Source organism: Drosophila miranda, chromosome XR (assembly GCF_003369915.1).
Source record: "Drosophila miranda strain MSH22 chromosome XR, D.miranda_PacBio2.1, whole genome shotgun sequence".
Lineage (NCBI taxonomy): Eukaryota > Metazoa > Arthropoda > Insecta > Diptera > Drosophilidae > Drosophila > Drosophila miranda.
The window spans coordinates 27849798-27868153 of record NC_046674.1 but is presented as its reverse complement, the minus strand read 5'-3'; the positions used below and the strand labels follow the sequence as shown (position 1 = coordinate 27868153).

Genomic DNA, 18356 nt, shown 5'->3' with positions numbered 1-18356 from the left:
AGGTCAACACTTGCAAAACAGATCGAAGCATGGGCATTACTCCAAGAGAAAGCCAAGGAAAGCCAAGCCACATCCATCAAAAAATCCAACCGTTCCCCCGGGATGGGCTCAGAGTGCAGACCATATTATTCTGTCATTGGAGGTGTGACCGTATATAGATATTAATATAATACCTAAAAATAAACTAACAGGCTCGAGTACAAGATTATTAGAATTGATGACAAAGCACAGTGTTATACGTCAAACAAATTTAGAGCAAAAAGTTTAGCCAACAGGAAATAAATATTTCAGTCATTCGAAACAGGGAAAGGATATAAAATTGAAAAGAAAAAGAAAATAGTAAGTGAAATACAAAATTAAAAGCAACAGTGGGAATTTTTAAAAACCAAAAACCCTGATGCGTGTTGTCGGGTTGTCGGGAAGTCCCTGCAACAACATCAACTAAAAGGCAGGTGGAGCTGTACCTTTTGGGGAGAAAAAGTTGCAATGTTGGGAGAGAATTTCTGCGGGTAAGCGTTCCCAAATTCGGTAAATATGCGATATGTGTGCGGCTCCAAAAACAGCGAAAGCCCCCTAGATCCCTACATAAGTTCTGTTTCCATCGCATGGTAGGATCCAGGATTCGGTCGAATTTAGTAAAAAAAGAATTTATTGTTTTAGAAATTTTGACACTTCATTCAACGGCATACTTGATTGTTTCCATTTCATATGGGGAAAAATTAAGCTTTGACATTTAGTTACAAAATAATTCTACACGTCAATTTTGGATATTGGAGGATTGTTTGTTTGTTTTAGATCTTTTTAGCGCAGGTCCGTGTATCGATTGTTTACCATCAATTCTTCATCTCTTCACGAATCTTTAGCTGCTGGTGCCTCTGCGGACGGAGAACAGGTTACTCACCCCCCAAATGGAGGTCCTGCCGCCTCTGGCTTGCAGATGGAGGAAGAGAAGCAGGGTGAATGGAAGACACAGAGGTCTCAGATAGCGCCTCTCTATAAGGCCGGGGAAGGCTGGGGCGGAAAGAAGCGGCGGCAGCAGCAGCAGCCACACAGCGATGCTATGGAAAACAACCAAAAACAGCACGCAGGACAACAGCGAGGACAGGGCGGCAATCAAAAACGCCAAGGAGGCTCCCAGCTCTATAGTTCTCGCCAGCCGCAAGGCGAACTCCCCCAATGGCCAGGAGCCCAGGGACGAGGTCTGCGTCAGCCGCCACTCTCGGCAGGCACCATAAAGCGTGGAACTTTGGGAAAACCAGGTCAAGTATCTGTCAATTATCTCGACGTTAACTTGGATAAAATGCCTGCGGTGGCCTATCACTACGAGAGTTGAACACTTGGGCGGAGCGATTGCCGCATTCGATGGACGTGCATCGTGCTACTCAGTTGTGAAGCTAAAATGCAGCTCCCAGGGCCAAGAAGTGAAAGTAAGTGTTGCTGTGTTGTCGCCGAGCTTGATGCACCTTTGAAGTGAAACTTGCTTTCCTCCCGTCCAGGTAACAGGTCGCCACGGCCGTACCCTGAACTACCCTTACACTCTGGAACTCAAGGAGACGGAGGACTTGGAGGTCGATCTGAACTCGCTAAGAAGGTGAGTGGACCGTTATACTGAACGAAATGTGTCGGCAGAGAATCGGCATAATGCAATTTTCCATTTTTGCAGCTATATGAAGGATAAGATATATGACAAGCCCATGCGAGCCTTGCAGTGTCTGGAGGTTGTGTTGGCAGCACCCTGTCATAACACCCTGTCATAATACGCGCCGGTCGCTCCTTCTTCAAAAGGTCTGAGCCCGGAAGTGCCTTTGATCTCAACGACGGCTACGAATCTCTGGTTGGGCTCTATCAAACATTCTTGCTTGGCGATCGCCCGTTTGTCAATGTGGACATATCGCACAAGTCCTTTCCGAAGGCTCCTCCTCGGAAACGGCAAGCTGGAGACGCACTTCATGGCCAAAATGGGGAAGTGGATGACCCCCGAGGAGGAGCTTCGGCTGAAGATGATACAGCGGGAGAGGGATCGCGAGAGGAAGCGTACCAAGCGCATGAATCCAGAGTACCGGCGGCTGGAGCAGAAGCGCGATCGGGACAGAAAGAAGGCAACTCGAGAAGCTGCGTGACAAGATACGCACGGACCGCAAGAAGGGATTCCTGGTGACCGATCCCTCACAGCTCCCGCCCGAATTCGCGGCCATACTACCGCCAGTGCCTGTTGTCAAGCCCGAGGTTGGTCTACCGCCAACCTCCCAGGGCCAGCAACAACAACAACAGCAGCCGCGGTCGTTCGCGCACCCCGCCTTGCCCATCACCAGCGTCACGCTGATGCCGCATCTGTGGCACCCCATTCTCCACCAGAACCTGAGTGCCACGCTGTACGCGGGCCCGAACGGCATCAAGCAGGAGTACGGCCAAGATGTGTCCGCCTCGGCCATGGCCGCTGCCCAGGCGGCTGCTCTGGCATCGCTACGGGGCCAGCAGCACACGCAGGACGATCAGGATATGGCTCTCAACCTGGAGCCGGAGATCATACTGCAGACAGCGCCCGATGTGAATCCCGCCCAGCCACAGCAGCACCACCTCACTGCCCACCAGCAGCAGCAACAGCAGCAACAGCAGCAACAGCAGCACTGCAACATGTTCCAGCACATGGCACTGCAGGCCCATATGCAGCACATGCGATCGGCGGCGCTACCTTCGCCGCCACCCTCTGTGGCACTGCCGCCACCGCCACCACCAGCCACACATCAGCAGGTGTGCCTGTAACAAATGCTCTTGCAGGAGCATCGCAAACAACAGCTCGAATGGTGAGGCCATTTGCCTTTAAATTGGACAACTCATTTGTGAACTTTGACAAAAACTCTTCAGAATTAAATGGCTTATTGTGACCCGAAAAAATACCTATGGGGAAGACCGAACATTTGTTTAAATTGTTTACTCTAACCACTCTAATTAAAATAGGCCACAATTGTGCACGAAAACTTTTAAATAATGGAAGCCCGTCAACATTAACATCAATACTTAATATATCGGCAAGATTCCGAATCACCGATAATTTGTTTAATTGCTTTGATTAACCAATATGCTAATAAAATCCGCCTCCTATTTGCATTATTTCAGGCTTTTCATTGCAATTAAATCTATACAAAAGGCATAACGTTCAAATTTTCTTCATTTAAAATCTTAATGAAATCTGAGACGCAACTACGCTTCGGTTTGTGCTTCACAAACTACTTTTTATACCCGATACTCAAAATGAGTATTGGGGTATATTAGATTTGTGGTAAAAGTGGATGTGTGTAACGTCCAGAAGGAATTGTTTCCGACCCCATAAAGTATATATATTCTTGATCAGCATCAATAGCCGAGTCGATTGAGCCCTGTCTGTCTGTCCGTCTGTCCGTCCGTCCGTCCCCTTCGGCACCTAGTGCTCAAAAACTATAAGAGCTAGAGCAACGATGTTTTGGAACCAGACTTCTGTGATATGTCACTGCTACAAAAATATTTCAAAACTTCGCCCCGCCCACTTCCGCCCCCACAAAAGACGAAAATCTGTGGCATCCACATTTTTAAAGATACGATAAAACCACAAACGCAGAATCGTAGAGGATGACTATATGTTCTAGAGTGTAAGATCTCAACCAGATCGTATAATTATTATAGCCAGAATCAAGAAAACAATTTCATTCTTTCTCGCTCTGTCTCTCTCTAACACACAGGTTTCATGGTCGGTTTTGCCAATTGCCAAATATGAGTTCAAGGATCTCAGAACCTATAAGAGCCAGAGCAACCAAATTTGGTATCCACACTCCTGTGATATCGGACCTTGACCGTTTCGTGTCCAAATTTCGCCACACCCCCTTCCGCCCCCGCAAAGGACGAAAATCTGGGGCATCCACAAATCTCAGAGACTATTAAGGCTAGAGTAACCAAATTTAATATTCGCACTTCTGTTAGATCTCACTATAAAACGTATTTCTCAGAATTTCGCCCCACCCCCTTCCGCCCCCACAAAGGACGAAAATCTGTTGCATCCACAATATTGCACATTCGAGAAAACTAAAAACGCAGAATCGTAGATAATGATCATATCTATCAGATTGCTGAATCTGGATCAGATCGGATCATTTTTGTAGCCAAAAGAAAATATTAGCGGCGTCTGCCGGAGGAGAGCCATACTGACTTAGTATCGGGTATAACCGTAGAGTTGCGGTGTCCGCAGCAACTCACAACGTTCCCCCTCGTTTGTTCCATTTTTCCGCTACATCTGTGTTTCTCTCTCTCTCACTTCTCTCAGCGTTATTTTACGCCAGGGGCCGGAGGGACAGACATGACTATATCGACTCGGCTATTGATGCTGATTAAGAATATATAAGTTAACACCCTAAGAGTTCAATACTCTTATTTCCAATTAAAACAGAAAAAAGTATAAAAATTCATGCCCAATAGTTTATTACCCAATTGTAATAACAATGCGCAAGAATTCTGTCACAATTTACACAAAAAGTAAAAACCATTTCCTGCCTAAAACAAGAACCGAAACATTGTATTTCTGGAAGTGCTTATGCGCTCCACTTCAAGTCAGCACTTCACGAGAAACCATCGCCCCCACCCCGTCTTCGACGTCGCGACTGCGATAATGTCGACAATGCATTTTTGATGACTCCGCTGTTCTTCACCCCCAACATCGACCAGCAACATTGACTTCCTATTGCCGGTCAATAACTGCAACTCCGCTGTCGCCACCGACGCCGCCGCCTACAATAATTCTGAAGACCCCAACAATTCGGCCTCTGCCGAAGTTCCTCTGCCGCGTTCATCTATAGGTTTCTTTAAGAATTATAATTCTTGATTTAAGCAGTCACATTCTGATATTCAATAAAAGCACTTCGCTAAAGTGAACAGAATCAAAATAATCTTTTCTTTTGTCCTTCAAATAATGATCAAATTAACTGGCGCCCGAGCAGGGACCTGACTAGTGAACAACACAGCAAAAAGTTTAGTACGTTCGCGAAAACTGCAAAAACTTGCAGCCGTCGGTCTCAATAATAATTACCGGTGTGACTCACAATATTTCGTAATATTGTCCGGTATTACCCATCGGTGACTCCAATTCCTGAAAGTTCCGTACTCAGGAAAACCAACCAAAAAGGAGCGAAGTCCAGGAACCTCAGTAAGGTGATACCATCATAAAAGGGACCAATTCCGGATCGCCCGTTGGAGGAGCCACATCCAACATGTTAAGGTAAGTAAAACAAAAACAAAACGACGAAAACCAAAAAACATTTTTTTCTAGTGAAAATAAAATATAGTGAAGGAAAAAATTCACAAAAGTGAAACAATAAAAAAAAAAAAAAATTTTCCGCGCGATTCAAAAAATTATAAAACGGGAAACAAAAACCCCAAAAGGAAAAAGAAAATAAAAACCCAAACCTACGAAAGCTAAAACAAACAAAATACCTATTCACATATTTCAAAAACCATATTCATATCTTACAAATACTTAATACTTGCATATAATGGCAAATCTTAATAACCTAATCAGACCTGCCGTTCTGGTTCAAGACCCCATTGCTGGTACAAATATGAGTAGGCAAGAAATTACATCCTTGGTAACCAATTTAGTGAACACTTTATTCGAACGAGCCTCACCTAACCCTAACACCGACTTCCTCAACGCAGTTGATCAAGTAGTAAACCCTGCACTTCCTCACCATGCGAGTGACTACGACAAAATCTCAGACTTAGTGAAAAGTATTCGGGAATTTTCGGGAAGTTTAAACGAATTTAGTTCCTGGAAGAAGGGAGTAGATAGGATTCAAGATGGCCGCGTATCTAAAAACAATTCGAGCAAAAAAATCATTCACCTTGACCCAGAGGCAATGAAAGCTTTCAAAAAACTCAAGAACACCCTCATTTCGACAGAAGTCATTTTACAATACCCAGATTTCAATAAAGAGTTTCAACTCACAACAGATGCCTCAAATTTCGCATTAGGAGCAGTTCTTGCTCAAAATGACAAACCAATATCCTTCATTTCCCGAACCCTTTCGAAAGCCGAAGAAAATTATGCAGCAAACGAAAAAGGAATGCTAGCAATAATATGGTCATTGAAGTCTTTGAGAAATTATCTCTATGGGGGAGCAAAGGTAAAAATTTACACCGACCATCAACCCTTAACCCATTCCATGAGCGATTGGAATGGAAACGCGAGAATAAAACGATGGAGAACATTTTTGGAAGAGTACGACTATCAGCTAATCTACAAACCAGGAAAAGCCAATGTAGTAGCTGACTCTTTGTCCAGAATCAAGGAGATAAACTCCATCACGACACAACATAGTAGCCAAAGTTCCTCCGAAAGGTTAATTCATAGTATGGAAATACCAATAAATGCTTTTAAAAACCAAATCTTTATTATTCCAGGAAACGAAAATAATTACAAATTTAGTATACCATTTCCAACATTTCATCGACATGAAAGTACACAAAACACATTCACCGAAGCTGATTTATTACAAATATTAAAAAAATACCTTAACCCCCCCGTTATTAATGGAATTCAAACAACCGAACATATTATGGGACAAATCCAAAAAATATACCCATCAAATTTCTTCCAATACAAAGTTAGATTCACACAAAGTAGAGTAGAAGATCTAAGTAACGAAAGCCAACAAGAAGAAGAGATCTTAAAAGTTCACAACAGGGCCCACAGGAATGCCGTAGAAAATCAAAAACAACTCATCGAAAAATTCTATTTTCCAAAAATGAAACAGAAAATTTTCACTATAGTAAAGCAGTGTCAGATTTGTAAGGAAGTAAAATACGACAGACACCCCACTAATCCCGAAATCGTGGAAACACCAATACCACAATACCCAGGTCTTTCACACAGAAAGAAATTTAGTTTTGAAAGCAATAGACAAATTTTCCAAATTAGCCCAAGGAAGAATCATCAAATCCAAATCCATCGAAGATATAAAACCATCCCTGCATGATATTCTGTTTTATTTCGGCGTACCAAAAAATGTAGTAATTGACAATGAAAAATCCTTAAAATCAGCTTCCATAACGTATATGATGAAAGACCAATTGGGAATTCAGATATTTACAGCTCCACCCTACAAAAGCTCAGTAAATGGACAGGTAGAAAGATTCCATTCAACCCTCTCAGAAATAATGCGTTTAAAAAGTAAAGGAATCTATAGCACATTTCAAGAATTACTGAATCAGGCCATTTACGAGTACAATTTCTCGATACACTCAGTAACCAACAGAAAACCGTTAGAAGTATTCTTTGGTAGAAACGTAACAACAAATCCTGACCAATACGAAATAAGCCGACAAAATAATATTGACAAACTTAAAAACAAACAGGACTCGGATTTGAAAAATCACAACAAGAAAAAAAAACCGATAATACTATACTCACCAGGTCAAGAAATATTCGTAAAAATAAACACACGGTTAGGATCAAAATTGTCTCCAAGATTTAAAAAAGAAACAGTAAAAGAAGACAATAACACTACAATTAAAACTGTGTCAGGAAAAATTGTTCACAAAAGTAACATAAAAAGTTAATAACTGTCCGATATTCATAGGTCCATGTCCATGTCCGTATTAAAATGACTAAAGGTTATATTATATGAAATAACTACACCCAAAACTAAAAGATTTATCCGATTGCGGGTTCCATCCGATTATAGCACCACGAATCGGAAAATACCCGAAAATACAATTTTTTTACGATATTCTTCATTCTCTTCCAGATTGATAACATCATTACTCCTCCTACAATTAGTAGCTGGATCTATCGAAATAACCAACTATACCGATAGCCATGTTTTAACCATTCATACTAAAACAGGCAAACTAACCTCAGAACATACAAAACTAATTCATGTCATAGATTTAACACTTATAAAACAAACTCTAGACCAAACTCTTTGGTACATAGAAAAAGACCTAAAAAATAATGATTTTTATAATACCTTGGACCATGAAATAAACCAAACTTACCTTATATTAAATACACTTACACCCACTCGACACAGTAGATCTATAGATATGATCGGCACGGCATGGAAATATATAGCCGGAAGTCCCGATCATGATGACCTAAATATGATCCAAAATAATCTTAATGATATAATTTCAAATTATAATAAGCAAATAGTAATAAATACACAATTTGAGAAACGAATAAACAAACTCACAGAAATAAACAATAGACTCTTGAATACAATAAAAAAAGACAATTCATTCAGCAACGAAATAGCCATTAGTCTACAAATTCAAACCCGACTTATAAAAGAAGAACTAATCAATGTAAAATATGCAATTCAATGAGCAAAAATAAATATAGTAAACCCATTCCTTCTTAACGAAAACGAAATAGAGACAATTAAAGAAAACTTTAAGGAAATACTAACCCCACTCAATTCAATAGAAGAAATGCTTGAGTTTGCAGACGTCTCAATTTTATATAATAAAAACACATTACTCTATATTATTAAGATCCCTAAGTTAGAAAAAGAAACCTATAAAGATATCATTATTCGACCGGTCGTCCGAAAAAACCTCATTGTTAATTTACCTTTCCAAGAAATATTTATTAATGAATTGAACACTTACGGAATTAATAAACCATGTAAAGACTACAATAACGTAAAAATTTGCAAAACAAATAATGTAATCAACTTAAACCACGATAACTGTATTAGTAGATTATTGATAGGGAAAGATTCCTCGTGTAACTACAGCAATGCAGAACACTCGAGCCTATAGAAGAAATAGATTCCGACTCACTCCTCCTAAATAACTTCAACGGAACAATAAAATGGCAAAACGGCTATGAAAAACTAAGGGGCACGTACTTACTAAAGTACTGGAACGATACAATAAACATTAACGAAAAGAAATTTACAAACATTCACAAAACTATAACCAAACCACAAACTCCAATGGTACAAGTAGGCCCATTGCAAGGAAAACGCATAAAAATACTTTCTCTCAAAGCACTCGATGAACTTCACATCAACAATACGAAACACTTAAACTTCCTTCAAACTCACTCCTCAATAAATAGTATGACTCTTATTACGCTATTTACAATTGCAATAATACTGATCATAATATCACATGTGTGTCGAAAACCACAAAAAGTGATACTCAACATTCCTCCAGAAATACCAGACATCAAAATCAAAACCGATACAAAGATACCAACAAACACAAAACAAAATCTTGAATTTAATAACATACCATATTTCTAAAAATTCATTTGAGGACAAATGAAATAAGAGGAGAAGAGTTAACACCCTAAGAGTTCAATACTCTTATTTCCAATTAAAACAGAAAAAAGTATAAAAATTCTTGCCCATTAGTTTATTACCCAATTGTAATAACAATGCGCAAGAATTCTGTCACAATTTACACAAAAAGTAAAAACCATTTCCTGCCTAAAACAAGAACCGAAAAATTGTATTTCTGGAAGTGCTTATGCGCTCCACTTCAAGTCAGCACTTCACGAGAAACCATCGCCCCCACCCCGTCTTCGACGTCGCGACTGCGATAATGTCGACAATGCATTTTTGATGACTCCGCTGTTCTTCACCCCCAACATCGACCAGCAACATTGACTTCCTATTGCCGGTCAATAACTGCAACTCCGCTGTCGCCACCGACGCCGCCGCCTACAATAATTCTGAAGACCCCAACAATTCGGCCTCTGCCGAAGTTCCTCTGCCGCGTTCATCGATAGGTTTCTTTAAGAATTATAATTCTAGATTTAAGCAGTCACATTCTGATATTCAATAAAAGCACTTCGCTAAAGTGAACAGAATCAAAATAATCTTTTATTTTGTCCTTCGAATAAGGATAAAATTAACTTATACCCTTTATGGGGTCGGAAATGGTTCTGGGTGTTACACACAATTGCCACAAAACTAATACATATATCCCTCATACTCTATAAGTTTCGGGCTTAAGAACAGACGCACAGACTCGTTTGTTCATACGAATGGAAATATTCATACGGCCGAAGAAGCTGTCTGCTTCGCGTTCCAGACTTCTGTCCAAATTAATGTACTCTCTGCAAGGGTATACACATTTTATCTTGTGCCAACAAGCTACCAGCAACGCGATGGCAGATTATCTCTCTCACTTTCGCATGCTGCAAGCTAAAAAAGCATGCAAAGAGAGAGGCGTGAGAGAGATAGAAATATTCCAAACGGTTCTGCGTCGGATGCGGCGGCGCACGACCTCTGACGAGCCTGTCGTCCAGCGGGCAGAAAGATGTCAAAGCAAACGACAAAAGTTACACCAACACCAACAATTGTTAGAGAATGTGAAGTCCCTAATTTTTCCTCTGCGCTGCTACCAGACAGAACAGCAACCAAACGAGAGCATGTATTTCTATCACTCGCTCCTCCCCTCGCACGAACGTTTTCTTTCTCGCTTATATTTACGTATATACATCTTACGTACATATACAGTTATGTAGCAGCGCCAGCACACCGAGAGCTTGTGTACAGTGCAGCCATTTAAGCATATTTTAAGACATAGCTAGGAATGGCTTTTAAAATATTCAAAATGCTTTTACAAGCAATTTAGTATTTTATTTAAATACATTCAGCTTTTTTTTAGCGTTAGATGTATATTTCTTCTCGTCTGGATTTTATTTTTGCATACGAATGATTGCATCTAGTTTGTTGGGCCATTCTTAATGGGAGCACATAAACAAGAACTTTATTCGGAGGCTTCGTGTGTGGAATAGATGAATTCTCTTGTACATATCTGTTAATTTATCGCTAAAACAACCTAAAGCAAAAAAACCACAGCATTTTGAATTCCACGGGTCTTTGCCTAATTTTAAGTGTATTTATTTTCAGTTTTAGCCATTTTTGCGATTTATTTTTGAATCTAGCTCTGAATTTCTGGCAGCACTGCTCGTGTAGAGCAGTTCTGCTTCCATGATAGTGTGTGTGCACTGCGCAGCGACAAAAAGGTATAAATACCGCAGTCCTAGAGGAACTGAGCCCTTGTTCATTTTTTCCTTCGTGGCAAGCACATCGTGAACTTGGACGTACATATACATATTATATTTTTTTGTTTCTGATCTTAAGTAAACGAAATATAGGAACGTAAATATTCGTGTCGGAATTAAACGTAGGGTAAAGAACAAACTTTTCCGGCGTTTTTTTTTTTATAATTTTGACACTAATCGTGCAGCATCAGGGTGATCCAGTGGTGCGGTGGTTGCGTGGGTTGCGGGGGTTTCCGTGCAGTTGGATGTGAACTTGAACAATTCTACTGCGGAATGCGCAGCTTTTTCTGCTTCTACGGCTCAAAAATAGAAGCCTAGTCAAACGGTTTCGTTTTTTGGGTAAAACTGAAATCTTACTTGTATTTTTAAGCGCCACAGTAAATGATACGTGCCGTGAAATCGGAGGATTTGTCTGCTGGATGAAGCCAAGTCGAGATGGGCCACATGCGTTCATTCGGCACCCTCATTAACGCTGTGCAGCAGGATAGGGTGGACCTGCATACAACCACGAGGATGAGTAAGCGGATCTTCGGGAGTCCTGGTGCTACAACGGGACTCCTCTGTGGAAACCCGACGAGGAGTTTCTGTTCACCGATATGTGTATATGTATGTGTGTATGTATATTCCCTGCAGTACGGGTCATCGATGACTCAGCTGCTGACACGTCGATGACCGCAAAAATGATTACAAATGAAAATAAATAAAGGTAGCAAATAAACCTATGGAAAATGCAACAATGGAACTAAAACTATTTCCCCTTTATATGGCATGGCAACGGCTTTCCGTTCAAATTCTTCTACCGAAAACTTTTCCAGCTCAGTTGGTGCTTCTACATTGACTAGGTATATACCTAACTGAGTCGAAATTAATGGTTTACTATAAAAACATCTAATGTTTATTCTACCTATAATACAAATCTTTCCTAATTCCTCTTCAAATGATTCGATTTGAATAGGAACATCTCCTCTTATAAAGCAAAAATTATCTGGCTTACTATCTTTTAGGGAACTGTTCTGAATCTTTAAAACCTTGCCTACTAACTGGTTCTTTACCGGGAGCAACGTTCCTATCTTCGACTGTTTTTCTGAATACTTGTTCTAAGATATGTATGTAGTAGTTTAAGTTGCTTGATGGCAACGAGTAACATTTATTTGATAAGTATGTTGGACTTAAAATTATAACAGCTCCAAGTTTTACAAGTATGTTTGTGAATAATTATATGCGTGTACGTCTGATGCGTGGCTGAACTGACAACTGACTATCTCTCTCTCTTGCTATCGGCTCTCTCAGAGCCGATTACTGCTCTATCCCGACGACACGACGAAAACACGACCGCTTCGTGTCTCTCTCTTTCCTTCGTTTCCTACATTCGGCTGTCCTGACGGACCATTCGCCTCGGATGGGTCTAGCCAAGGTTTCATATATTCTGAAACTGTAGAGGTCTTATAGGGACCCTCAGTATCCCCAATCTTCTCGACTTCGTACCTTCCATGATTCTTTACCCTAACCACCTTATACGGCCCTAGATACTTTCCTTTTAGCTTTAATCCAGTACCATACTGAGTACGCTTGATAGCTACTAGCTCATTAACCTCATACTGTCTATCTAGTTTCCTTTTTAAGTCAAAACTCTTCTTGTTTTCTTGCTGTAACCGTGCAATGTTTTCAACTACTTCCTTTCTAATTTTTTCGCGGTCCTTGTTCAACTCTTCGATAAGTGATTCTTCCAATATTTCTTTTATTTTTGGATCCATTCCTATACGCATGTCTAGCCCAGTCAATATCTTGAAAGGTGTTACCTTGGTACTTCGCGGCTCAACACTGTTGATCATTTGCTGTACTTTTCCTAGATGCTTATACCAACTACCGGAATTACCCTGACACAATTTCGACAACATAGGCACCACTATCTTGTGCATCCTTTCGACTTGACCATTCCCACGTGGAACGCCTGTGGCAATCATTAAATGCTGTATTTTCTCTCTCTCACAATATTCACGAAACAAATTGGACATAAACGCTGCACCCCTATCCGTCACTATTCTGTTCGGATTACCAAAACTAGTCCCCTGAATTTCCAAACACTTAACGACCTCTTCAACACCTGTACTACGTGTAGAATATAACCAAACAAACTTAGAAAATCCATCAACGACAACCAGTATATAATTGTACTGTTTTTTAGTCATTTCCATTGGTCCAACGTGATCAATGTGATACGTTTGTAACGGCCTATCACCCTTGTCTATTGGTTGCAAATAACCCTCACGTTTTCCTGTCTTTTCATTGACAATGATACACTCGACACAACTATTTATTACGCGCCATACTTTGTCTTTTAACTTCGGAATATAATACGACTTTTCAATGATATCTTGTGTCTTTTTAACTGAAAAATGTCCTTGCTTATGTGCTATTGATATAATCTCATTTTCCAACTGAGCTGGTACTACGATGAGCTCCTTATCCGGATCCTTAAACAAAATCTGATTCTGAATATAATAATCCTCATATTCCTTGTCCTCCACAATACTTTTAACAGCCTTAACCCAATCGTCGGTTAGCTGAGCTTCTTTCAAACGATGAGCTATACTTTCGGTCACCATAAAACAAGATACACGACTCAACGCGTCAACGTGCCTCATCTTCGTTCCTGAGCGATGTTCTATAACATAATTAAAATCTTGTAGGTACATGGCCCAACGTGCTACTCTGAAAGGAACGTCTTTCTTTTTGATCGTCATTGTAAATGCATTACAATCTGTGACAATTTTGAACTTTATACCCAAAACGTATACACGCCATTTCGCTAAAGCTTCGATAATTGCCAGAACCTCAAGGTCATAAGCAGGATATTTCTCTTCACATGGCTTAGTCCTACGGCTCATATATTGAACTGGATGGAATTGGCTGTCTTCCAAACTCTTTTGCAGTAACACGGCTCCATACCCCCATTTTGATGCATCAGTATGGATTTCTGTCTCCAACTTCGGGTTGTACATTTCTAAAACAGGTCTACTAATCAATGCTACCTTTAGTTGTTCAAACGCAACCTGATGTATCTCCTTAAATTCAAATTTAACATCCTTCCGCAGCAGATCTGTCAATGGTTTTGCAATAACAGCATAACCCTCAATAAACTTTCGGAAATAAGAAGTCAATCCTATGAAACGCTGCACTGTTTTTTTATCAACTGGCACTGGGAACTTTTCGACTGCCCTCGTCTTCTCATCACTTGGTCTTATCGTGTTCTTTTCTATTATATACCCCAGAAAATTAACCTTTTGTCGTAACAGCTGACACTTTCTCCAATTTATACGTAGCCCATTCATTTCCGCTATCTTCAGTACTTTTCTCAACTTTAACAAACCCTCTTCTATATCTTGACTACAAATAATAACGTCATCCATATAGACTGCTGCTTCATTATTCTTTACCAAATCTCTCAACACAGCCATTATAAATCTGGTAAACACCGCTGGAGAATTTGAAATTCCAAATGGTACATATAAAAATTCGAACTGACCATTCTGAGTCACAAAAGACGTATATTTTTGAGACTCGACTTCTACAGGCACATGGAAAAAACCATTCGTTAAATCCAACGTGGTGAAATACTTTGCACCCTGCAGTTTCTCCAACACTGTATCCATATGTGACATTGGAAAGTTATCGCGAACTATTTTCTCATTCAGCTTTCGGTAATCACAGCATAGTCTCTTGCTACCGTTCTTTTTCGGTACCAACACTACTGGTGATGCATACTCCGATGTACTTGGCTTTATAATCTTCTGAGCCAGCCACTCTTCCACTTGCTTGTCCACGATTTCCTGTTCACACAACGGTAATCGTCTCGGATGCTGGAAAACTGGTATCTCATCCACTAATACAATTTTCATTTTTATCGGCGCATCTACATTTCTCTGAGGTTGGTACTTTCCTACCATACCCCTAACCTCTCTAGCATGTACTTCACTGAGATGACCAACATCAATTGAAAACTCCTTCTCAACTTAGTCAATACTTGACATGCAAATGCCTTTATATTCATTAAACAATTCCACGCATGAGGACGATGCTACCTGATCAAGTTTCTTATCTTTATCCTCGCCACAAACTCTACGAACAAATCTTGTTCCTGTCTTAGAAACTTGCATGTCCACATGATCCAGAATAGTCCTTCCTAAAATGGCTTCAAAACCAATATCCTCGTCTGGAATGACATGAAATTCTACCTCCATTCCAATCTCATCGATTTTCACTGGTATCGAAAAGCTACCAAAAGTTACAACTTGACTATCTCCAATACCTGTTAAACATTTCTCCTGGCCGATCAGTTCAAGATTTCCAAATTTCAAAAATACCCTCCTGCGAATTAAACACAAATCTGCTCCAGTATCAATCAAACCTTGGAATACCAAATTCGCGTACTTAATATCCTTTAATTCCAAACCTGATGGAGTGAAAATACCTGACGGCTTATTGACGACTTCCTTATCTCGAATAATGTTCGTATTCGATCTCTTTTCTTGTCTGGTTTCGAACTTGACATTACAGCTTGCAGCACGGTGTCCTGGTTGGCCACATTTGAAACAACAAAAATCATTTTTGGGACAATCTTTCCTCAAATGCGATTTGTCTCCACACTTAAAACATTTCCTAAAATTCTCTGCCATCGACCCTTTCACCGAACTCTCACTTTTATTACTCAGCGGCCAATTCTTACTCATCGGCTTGGATCCGCCTCTAGCTTTCTGGTAAACATCGATCTGAAATTTAAGCTCCTTTAAGTTTCTAGCTTGGTACAGCATTGCCTTACTTGCCCTAGCGTCTGGTATACCATCCACAAAATATTCGATTAAACTCTCATCATCTAGTTTAATTGGCTTGGCTATCTCCATTAACGCATACAAAAACTCATGCAACGACTCTCCTTTTTTCTGCTGGCGCTTTTGCAACATTCTATGTACTTCTACGGACGACAGTTTAACACTAAACTCATCCAACAGAGCTGCCTTCAACGAATTCCAGTTACGAATATCACGCAAACTACGAACGAAAGATTTTGCTGCACCAACTAACAACTGCTTGGCATAAATGAATAATTGTAATTGACTCCATTGAACAGTAGCTGCGCATTCTTCTAATTCCTCTATCCATTGATTGATGTCGGGGTTATTAGAACCAGAAAATTGTGACACACTACCTTCCACGTCTTTTAGCGTAAACCAAGATTTATACTCTGCCTGTCGCGTACCTGGTTGAACTGCTACGGTATCATCCTCTGCTGTTACTACGGACTCATCCTCTGACTCTTCTTCATCCTCAACTGGAAAGCCGTGATGTATTAATAGTCTATCTTGCAAATCGCGCTTTCGTCCCGTCGTCTGCAACGCAAGCTCTCTTAACTTCTCTCGCAAATCTGCGACTCTCAGTGTCATTATCTCTTCAACTTGCATCGTGACGATTTAAATACAAAATAATTGATATTAGCTTATATCTAAGAAAATGTAATTAAATCAACTTAAACAACCTTATTACTGCTGGCCTGTTAACAATTTTCCAGTTAACATCGATTTCGAAAACGCCTTTAAAGTCGTCACTGTTAACGATCGCTTCTCTGTTAACGCTCACCTTACTATGGGTTTACCCTTGTTAACTCTCGCTTCTGCGCAGAACTTTCCAGACTCCAAATTTGACGCACACACACCACCACATCCAGATCTCGCTTGCCTGTCGATGTCGCTGTTGCCGTCCTCTCTTTGTTGCCTTGCCTTGCTCTCGCCGTTCGCCGATAACTCGTTGTCGCTTCCCGAATCGTCGCTGCTTCTGCTGTTACAAAATGAACTGCTGCTTGTCTTTTCTTGTAGTTGTAGTCTCCGTCCGACGCAGTGCAACACAACAACAATCAATGTTCTTTGATTCTTGCTCTTTGCTGCCGTCGTTTTGTCGCTTCTGCTTCCTTTGGAACGAACGCACTCAGATTGTCGTCTCTGTGCCGCTTGTCTCCTTGTAGCTCTAGCCTCTCAGACGCAATGCACAACAACAACAACGAAGGTTTTGATTCTTGCTGTGTTTGCTGCCGTCTGCCGTCGTTTTGTCGCTTCTGCTCTCTTTGGAACGAACGCGCTCAGATTGTCGTCTCTGTGCCGCTTGTCTCCTTGTAGCTCTAGCCTCTCAGACGCAATGCACAACAACAACAACGAAGGTTTTGATTCTTGCTGTGTTTGCTGCCGTCTGCCGTCGTTTTGTCGCTTCTGCTCTCTTTGGAACGAACGCGCTCAGATTGTCGTCTCTGTGCCGCTTGTCTCCTTGTAGCTCTAGCCTCGTGTTCGCCAAAATTTCCAAATACACGCACAAATCTCACTTGCAAATGTTGTTGTCTTGGGCTTATCCCGGACGAGCCCCCAATTTGTAGTAGTTTAAGTTGCTTGATGGCAACGAGTACCATTTATTTGATAAGTATGTTGGACTTAAAATTATAACAGCTCCAAGTTTTACAAGTATGTTTGTGAATAATTATATGCGTGTACGTCTGATGCGTGGCTGAACTGACAACTGACTATCTCTCTCTCTTGCTATCGGCTCTCTCAGAGCCGATTACTGCTCTATCCCGACGACACGACGAAAACACGACCGCTTCGTGTCTCTCTCTTTCCTTCGTTTCCTACATGTATGTGTTGGCTTACGGAAAAAATTTTTAAGAGTTTGCAAATAATTTTCAAAAGCGTAAGACGATCCTGAAATCGGGTTTCCGACTTGTTTTACAGTCTCTCTTACGTGAAGTAAGCCGGGAACATTGTAGGACACACTGTTTTCACCGAACATAATAGGAAAGTTCTCAACAAACAGATTCAACATTTGTTGAGCATTTTTATACCCGATACTCAAAATGAGTATTGGGGTATATTAGATTTGTGGTAAAAGTGGATGTGTGTAACGTCCAGAAGGAATCGTTTCCGACCCCATAAAGTATATGTTAAAGTTATTTTATTTGTAAGACAGCAGAAGATTAGTATACAGAATTATATGTGCTTCCGAGTAACATACGCAAGAGACAGACGCCGAAAGAAGAATATCGATATGAGAACATCGATATGCAGCAGGGCACATGCGCAGTGTTGTTAGAGATCAATATCTAATTATCGTGGCGGTCACTTTGAACACTCCTCCTCAACACAACGCATGTTTACAAACTTTAAATATACTTAACTAATATTCAATAACATGTCAAGCACTTATAAACGATCTTTTAAACCAAATGCGAATACAAATTGATGGTGCTTAACCTTGGCTAAGTTCTTTGTGA

The 18356-nt window shown here is 40.6% G+C and overlaps 1 pseudogene; it reads left to right on the top strand.

Moving 5' to 3' along the window:
• Nucleotides 1-766: 766 nt before the first annotated feature.
• On the top strand, nt 767-3054 carry LOC117186723 (annotated as a pseudogene).
• Nucleotides 3055-18356: the final 15302 nt, after the last annotated feature.